Source organism: Mesocricetus auratus, unplaced genomic scaffold, assembly GCF_017639785.1.
Source record: "Mesocricetus auratus isolate SY011 unplaced genomic scaffold, BCM_Maur_2.0 Super-Scaffold_100047, whole genome shotgun sequence".
NCBI lineage: Eukaryota > Metazoa > Chordata > Mammalia > Rodentia > Cricetidae > Mesocricetus > Mesocricetus auratus.
Genome location: NW_024429224.1, coordinates 5,503,452 through 5,511,586, shown reverse-complemented (window position 1 = coordinate 5,511,586; position 8,135 = coordinate 5,503,452). Strand labels below are relative to the sequence as shown.

Sequence of the window (8,135 nt, the reverse complement as noted above, 5' to 3'; positions counted from 1 at the left end):
TAGGCCCAGGTGCCAGCCCTTGAGACACCTACTGAAGAGCTTGGCCAGGTATAACATTCTTCTTCGAATACTGTCTTTGTGTGTGATGGTATTTGTTTGGGAGGCTTTTTTGTGTGGTTTGGGGGTTTTGGTTGTTGTGGGATATTTTTTGTTTGTTTTGTTTTGAGGCATGGTCTCGCTATGTATCCCTAGCTGGCCTAGAACTCACAATATAGCCTGGGCCAGCCTCAAACTCACAGATGCCTCTGCCTCACCTCCTGAGGGCTGAGACTAAAGCCCTGTGCACCAAGCCTAGTCTTGTCCTGTGCTTTAATTACGTGAATGTATTTTGGAAGATTTTAAAAGTTAACGTTTGCCTTTCATCCCAAAGATGTGACAAGGGCCTCTTGTGAGGCTTCATTGGCAGAAGACATCAAATTAGGATGAAGCCAATCTGATTAGGGCTCTTAGAGTAGGGAGCAGACAGGGAAGACGGCCCTTGTGCTGCGGGGGCAGAGACAGGAGTGATGCCAAGGGTCACAGAGTGACAAACTCCACCTACATCTAAGACAAGGAGAACTCCACCCAGTGGAGATGGGGGTGACACTGTCGGCACGTCCACTTGTGTGGCTTGGCCTCCACAGCTGTGAAAGGACATTACCGTTGCTTTAAGTCATCTGAAACTCTGTCCCAGCCCACAGAGGTGACTGGGAAAGCTGGAGTCACCGCCCCAGGTCACTGGAGAAGGACCACATTGCTTGAGAGGTGTCTGGAACCTCCACTGCGTGTCTCTTACCGTTGTCCCCCTGCTCAGAGTGATGCCACCCTGCCCTGCTCTAGCCTTCCAGTGCTCTGACACCAGAGGACAGGAGTCTCTCTACCTTTACCCACTGTTTCTCTAAGCCACACAGACCGGCTGTGACAGCCGTCAAGCAGCTTTCTGGATGCTTCCAAACCTTTTCTGGTTTAGGAAATGCTCTCAAGTTAAGCAGGAGAGGCGCGATGGGGGCTGGGGGCTGGGTCTCCCATAGGCTGACCTACCCCACTGTAGGAATGTGCTGGTCACAGGTTCCTTCAAAGCTCGTGCACCCTGAGACTGATGGGGTAGTGCCCTTGGTCACAGAGTCACTTCAGTGGAACCTCCAACAGATAGAGGGACCCCCCCCCACGTGGCAGACAAACACGTCTGGGATCCAGATATGCACAGGGTCATGGTATAGGCCCCACGGAAGAGGCCTCTTTGCCTATTTCCTCTTTTCCCCTCTCCACTCTTGACCGTAGAGCCTCTAACCCTGTCCAAAAGATTCACCAGCCTGGAAGGCAGGTTCAGGGATTGCTCCCGAACCAGGAACGTTCTAGAAGGGCAACCGGGCCAGTGGGAAAACAACGGAAAATCAAAAGGCTGGGCTCCCTTTGCGCATGTGTGGCGGGCACATGTGTGAACCAGTGTGTCCCTGGGCTTCACACAAGGAAGATCTCAATCCGAATGCCTGGCCCGGGGAGCTCACTTCCAGTAGCATCCCTTCTGGGTCCAATCACCAGTGACCTGGGATCCAGTCTCTGCCCCTCCAGTGGGAGGGACAGGTCCAGCCTGGCCCCCGCTTATGAACAACTTCCAGGTAGAGAGGAAGAATTAAATGGAAGGCGCAATAAGAGTGAAACAGTTAGAATTTCTGCCTCATTATCATGGTAATCTTATCAGTGGGATAATGAGGTATTAATGGAGACTTAATGTGCATCTCATAACAGAATCCCTTGGAGAAAACACACAGGGAAATTGCTGTAAACCTACTTAATGATGGAGAAGTCCCCAAACACCATATTCCAAAGGATGAAAAATGCAGGATGTAAATGAGAAGGAGCCAAGGTCAATAACACCGCGGGGACAGCCCTAATGGCAGATCTGGAGATATATGTAATAAAAATTGCATGTTGCTTTTAGACCTCACCCTCTGTTGTTTTCAAATGTGCATTCCTAGTAATGAAACAGAAGCACAGAGTGATTTGTATGTTTTAGAAGCCATGGGGGGGAAGGCAACATGTCTAGAAACCCATTAGGCCCCCCAGAGAGAAATCGGGTGTTTTGGGGAGAGGTCTTCAAGGGGCGGGGAGTCCCCTAGTTGGGGGTAGGGAGGGAAAGCAGATCCAGGGTCAAGGTCACTTGTGAAACACCAGCGATGAGGCGGAGGAGGAAGAACAGTGGAGATTCAAGCTCTCCTGGAGAGACACCCGCTGAGGGGTAGGATCAGCAGCAATATCCCATCAGGGTGAGCGGACCCTGAGGGGGTGAGCACCTGCAATCCCAGCTCCTGTGAGATGGAGGCAGGAGGGTCAGGAATTCAAAGCTAGCCTTGGCTATGTAGCAAATTCAGAGCCAGCCTGGGCAACATAGTGAATTCAAGGCCCAACCTTGGCTACAGAGGAAGACCCTTCCTCGCAAAAGAAAAGGGGAAGGGAGGATTTGAGTTCTCTAGCGTCCTAGGTAGCTTTAACTGTGAATTTGACATCACCTACGGTCACCTGAGAAAGAGTCTCAACCGCTCAGATCACACTGGCCTGCCAGCTTGTCTGTGGGGGACTGTCTTAATTTCTAACTGACTAGGGGGCCAGCCCACTGCGGCTGGCACCATCCCTTGGCAGGTGGTCCTGAGCTGCGTAAAGAGGTTTGGTAAGCAGTGTCCCCCCATGGTTCCTGCTTGAGTCCCTACACTGGCTTCTCTCCATGAGGGGTAGTGACCTGGAAGCTAAAACAAACGCTTCCCTGCCCTGAGTTGCTTTGTCCAGAGTCCGTCATAGCAACGGAATGGAATTAGAATATAGGGACATAGCTCAGCAGATGGGGTGCCAGCCTAGCGTGGAGACGGAACCCATTGCGAGAACCACTTACCACAGGTGAGGTGGCATGTGTCTGAAATCCCAGCACTTGGAAGGCAGAGGCAGGAGGATCATTCAAGGCCATCCTCTACTTCATAGCAATTTTTAGGCTAGCCTGGGCTACGTGAGACTTTGTGGCGGTGGTATGATGATCACAACACCAATAGCAACGGGCTGGAAAGATGCCTCTGTGGGTAAGGGAGCTTGCTGCCAAGGCTGAAGACCTAAGTTCCATCTCTGGGATGGAGGAAGGAGAGAGCGGACTCAAGTTACCCTCTGAACACCACACATGCACCCCACACACAAATGTAATGATAATAACATATAAGAAAAAGAGAGCCACAGAATCCAAAGGCTGCCAGCCCTTGGAGTCACAGAAGACAAAGGCCCTGTGCCCTGCTGTGGCCCCTGATCTCACACTTCCCGTGCTGGCACTGAGGGCTCAGTCCAAGAGAAATGGAAAAGGCCCGTGAGACCTATCCGTACACCGTAACGGAAGTGCCACACTCTGTTTTTTTTTTTTTTTTTTTTTTTCCATAGCCTGTATGGGTCCCTCTTTGTGGCTTCTTTTAGGAGGCACTAGGTAAGGAGAGTGTCCCGGGACACCAAGACTACAGAGGCCCACTGTTCCGACTTCCTGGGACTGGTCCTGAACAATATCACCTCTAGAGAAATCCTCAGTCTTGGGCAAACGGGGGGGGGTGTTGGTCACCCTGTCAGTGAGCAAGGCCTGGAGGTTTGGTGCTGAGTCTGGGAAGCAAGGAGACAGACCCTAGGCCCTCTGCCTCTGTGACAGCCATTGTGCAAAATGTCAGAGGGTACCAAAGGAGTCACCACACAGGAAACGGGATGGCCACAGGACAGCCACACAACAGCCACAGGACACAGGACAGCCACAGGACAGGCCACAGGACAGCCACACAACAGCCACAGGACACAGGACACAGAACAGCCACAGGACAGGACACAGGACACAGGACACAGGACACAGGACACAGGACAGCCACAGGACAGGACACAGGACACAGGACACAGGACACAGGACACAGGACAGCCACAGGACACAGGACAGGACACAGGACACAGGACAGCCACAGGACAGCCACAGGACACAGGACAGACACAGGACAGGACACAGAACACAGGACACAGGACAGACACAGGACAGACACAGGACAGGACACAGGACACAGGACACAGGACAGCCACAGGACAGGCCTCCTTCCCTTTGGCCTCTCAGGGCCTAACGTGCCCACATCACAGATGAGGAGACTGAGGTGTTGGCTGCTGACAGGACTTACCCACTGTCACCCAGGAGCCCACAGGTAGCTGAAGTGCCGAAGAAGGGTGACAAGACTGTTTGGGGACAGACATGACCCCCTAGAGAAAGGGGCCGCCTGGTCCCGAGAAAAGGCAGGAAGGGAGCAGACAGCCGAGGCCTGCAGCTGTGCTGTTTAATCACAGACTGTAAATTGAATGAAGTGAAGCCGGCGCTGCTCTTTGAATTTCCCCCAGGCCCTGTTTAATGAATAAATAGGCATGATTTGTAATTAGCTTCTCCATTGTGCGAGGCTTCTGGAGCACCTGAAGCGAGTTAAGCACACCCCCTGCAATCTTGCCGGCAGTGTTAGCCGGTGCGGCCGGCAGCCTTTCCGTCCTGGTCCACCGTACGTGTGACCAGGACGATCAGCTGTGTCTCCACGGTGGACGAATTGAGAAAACGTGGCGGGGGGGTGGGGTGGAAAGATGAAGACACAGCGTCGTCCTCAGTTGTGACTCCCAGAGTGGGATCTGGGCTCTGTTTATTCTCCTCAGCCAACACACAAAGCAGTACCCCATCTACCCCCTCGTCCACCCGCTAGGACCCCACTGTCGCCACTGAGGAAAAGTGCTCATTCAGGCCGCTTCTCTGAAGGGTCCAGACTGGGCCGGGGATCTTCACCCATTTGGGCCACCTCGCTTTTGAGCAAGCTGTCATCTGTGGCCTTGTTCTCGCCAAGCACCCTGTATCATTATCCTACCATCAAGGCTGCAGGTCTGTCTTTGCCCAGTTTCCGTGCTAACTATGTGGCAGGGGCTGCAATTTCAAATCCTAACGTTTTCCTGCTCGGGGCTGGTGGGAGGGACCCTGGGCACAGGTAGCCGGCTTGATTGCTGACACATTTCCTAACTAAAAGGGTTCCATTCATCTTCATCCCGGACTCAATCTGTGCAGAGAGGAGCTGCTCCACCCCACCACCTGGAGGCTTCCTTATCCATCACCTTCCTGCTTCCCTCGGGATCTGCAGGGCCCCCACTCTGCAATCAGGCCTCTCCCCCAGGCCCTGCGGGAGTTCAGTGCTGCAGCACCGAGGAGGGGAAGGTCACCTGACTGTCCCCTTTTGCTGTGTCACTGACACGGCTGATGTATGCGGGCCATGAGCAGAGACATGGGTCTTCTCTCCCTTAGGGACTATCTGGTCTGGCTTTTGGATTCCTGCTGGATGTCAAACCCTAACAATGGGACACTAAGAGTGTCCATCCCTGTGCCAAAGGACTCATTGTTACAGAAAGAGATCACAGCGATGAGACACTGACATGGGAACCCCCTACAATTCGCACTGCTCCCTGGATCTCATGGTCCTCCATAGCCCTCCCAAGCTGGTTTTGCACAAAGCACACAAGGTTGGACCCCTAGAAGCTAAAATGCAGACTTAGAAATTCTTGAGATCCAAAACCAAATATTGCTTCTGCCTCTTTCTTTCTTTGTTTTTTTTTTGTTTTTGTTTTTGTTTTTTTGTTTTGTTTTTCTTATTTTGGTTTTACGAGACAGGGTTTCTCTGTATTGTTTTGGAGGCTGTCGGACCAGCCCAGCCTCGAACTCACAGAGATCCGCCTGCCTCTGCCTCCCGAGTGCTGGGATTAAAGGAGTGCGTCACCACCGCCTGGCTGGTTATTTTGTTTTAAGACCTAGAATTCATCAGGCAGATCTCTGTGAGTTTGAGGCCGGGCTGGACCAACAGCCTCCAAAACAATACAGAGAAACCCTGTCTCGTAAAACCAAAAAAAAAAAAAAAAAAGACCTAGAATTCACTATGGTGACAATGCTGGCCTCAAGCTCACAGACCCGCCTGCCTCTGTCCTCAGAGTGCTGGGACTAAAAGGCAATCTGCCACAATGCCTGAGGTCTCAAGTAGTCCAGGCTATTCAAGAACTCCCTGGATAGCTGAGAGGAACCTTGAACTTCTGATTTTCCTGCTTCCCATGCCCAAGTGCGGAGGATTATAGACTTGTACCACCACACTTGGGACTTTCCCCTTGCCTTTTAAAAACAGAGCTGGGCATGGTGGTGCACACTTTGTTCCAGCACTCAGGAATCGGAAGCAGGCGGATCTCTATGAGTTGGAGGCCAGTCCGGTCTACGAGTGAGGACTAGGCCAGCCATCGCTACACAATGAGACCCTGTCTCAAACAACAACAACGTCATCAGTGGAGCTGGACAGATGGCCTAGTAGAGAAGAGCACTGGCTGCTCTTCCAGAGGTCCCGGGTTCGATTCCCAGAACCCACATGGTGGTTCACCACCACCTGTAACTCTGTTTCCAGGGATCCAACACCCTCTTCTTTACTCCATGGGCACTGCACACACACACACAACGCACAAACATGAACACATATACACACAAGATTTAAAAAACAAATATTTTTAAATAGTCATCAGTAAGAAAATAGACAGGTTATATCTATATTAGGTTGTACACAACCATTTAAAATTGAGGTTAGAGCCGGGCGTTGGTGGCACACGCCTTTAATCCCAGCACTCGGGAGGCAGATGCAGGTGGATCTCTATGAGTTCGAGGCCAGCCTGGTCTACAAAGCGAGTTCCAGGACAGCTTCCAAGACAATACAGAGAAACCCTGTCTCGAAAAACCAAAAATAAAATAAAAGTAAAATAAAATAAAATTGGGGTTAGAGCTGTAGTAGGGTTAATTCATGGTGAAAGTATTCGCTTGAGGACCCATTACACAGATTCGGCTCTGAAAACTGTTAACACCTTGTGAACACCTGCCTCTGCCTCCCAAGTGCTGGAATTAAAGCCCTGCACCACCACCGCCCGCAAGCCTTTCTCTTTTAAATGTGTTTTTTGTCAGGGTGTTTTATCACAGTGATAAAAGGGAAACCAGGACAACGGGGCCCGCGGTGACGCCCATGCTGCAGGAAAGACATATATATGTAAAGCCCTGGGCACTACTCTTACCCTATGAAAGGAGGGGCAGCACGTCTGTGGCCAGGGACACAGCACCCTGCGGCGGAGCCCCCTGAGAACGGGTGTCAGGACAGCACTCCAAGGTGGGAGCCCTTGAGCCAAGGACTTAAGGACTACCGTAACTTTGATGAGTTGCCGTTGAAAAGTGCCATGTACTGGGAATGATGACCATCCCACACGATGTGTGTGTGACGTGGGAACCTGCACATTCTGGGGTCTGTCTAGAGTTGTCCTGATCCAGGCAGGGCTCCTGCAAGGTGGCGGAACTAATGTTCCAGCCCAGAGCCCACAGGGCACCTCACAGCCAGTGCTCTGTACCTGTCCTTGGCCACAAGATGTCACCCAAGCAGCGGAAAAGCGGAAAAGATGCCAGACCGGAATCAACCAGGGGACAAGAGCAGATCTCTACAGAGCCCACGACAGACGCCCCCTAACCTGACCATGCGGGACTGCGCTCTTCCAGGGCAGACGTGTCAATGCCCTGGGCAAGGCTACTTGCGGTGGGATACAGATGCCCCAGGGGCGCTCGGCAGGTCACACAGAAGGCACCAAGAATCGAGAATCGCCTCGGCCCCATAGCTTCCCACCTGGTCATTCCCAGCAGGCAAACAATGGTTCTTGTTTCTTTGTGTGGCAGTCACTGACTTTGAGACCCAGGAGGGGAGCAGAGGGAGGGTCGGTCAGGGCATGCGCAGCCTGCAACCCCACCACCACCACCCCGGAGCAGCTGTGGAAGTTTTTGACCGGGCTCCTGAGCTTGGACAAGAGATGTGGCAGGGCGGTGCAGGTCCTCTGAACTTTATCGCGTGCCAGGAGGCAAACGCACCTTCAACCCACCTGCAGCCCAGCTACAGCCCACCTGTGCAGTACACACCTGCAGACTACAGCCCACCTGTGCATACCTGCAACCCAGCTGGAGAGGATTATGGCACCATCTTCTCACGGAGTGGGAACTACAGAACCATAGACCAGAGTTTGGGGAGGAGGTAGCTGTGACAGGTCTTGCCTGAATATGGAAAGAAAAGATAGTTCCTGCT

At 52.4% G+C, this 8,135-nt stretch overlaps 1 long non-coding RNA gene across 2 annotated transcripts; it reads left to right on the top strand.

Moving 5' to 3' along the window:
- The first annotated feature begins 2,824 nt into the window (after positions 1-2,824).
- LOC121136067 lies at positions 2,825-5,559 on the top strand. 2 transcript variants are annotated; one of them, XR_005873178.1, is made up of 3 exons: positions 2,825-2,871; positions 4,716-4,888; positions 5,303-5,559. It is a non-coding gene; the product is annotated as an uncharacterized LOC121136067 (long non-coding RNA). The 2 variants fall into 2 exon arrangements; XR_005873177.1 differs by having other exon boundaries at positions 5,031-5,559.
- Positions 5,560-8,135: the final 2,576 nt, after the last annotated feature.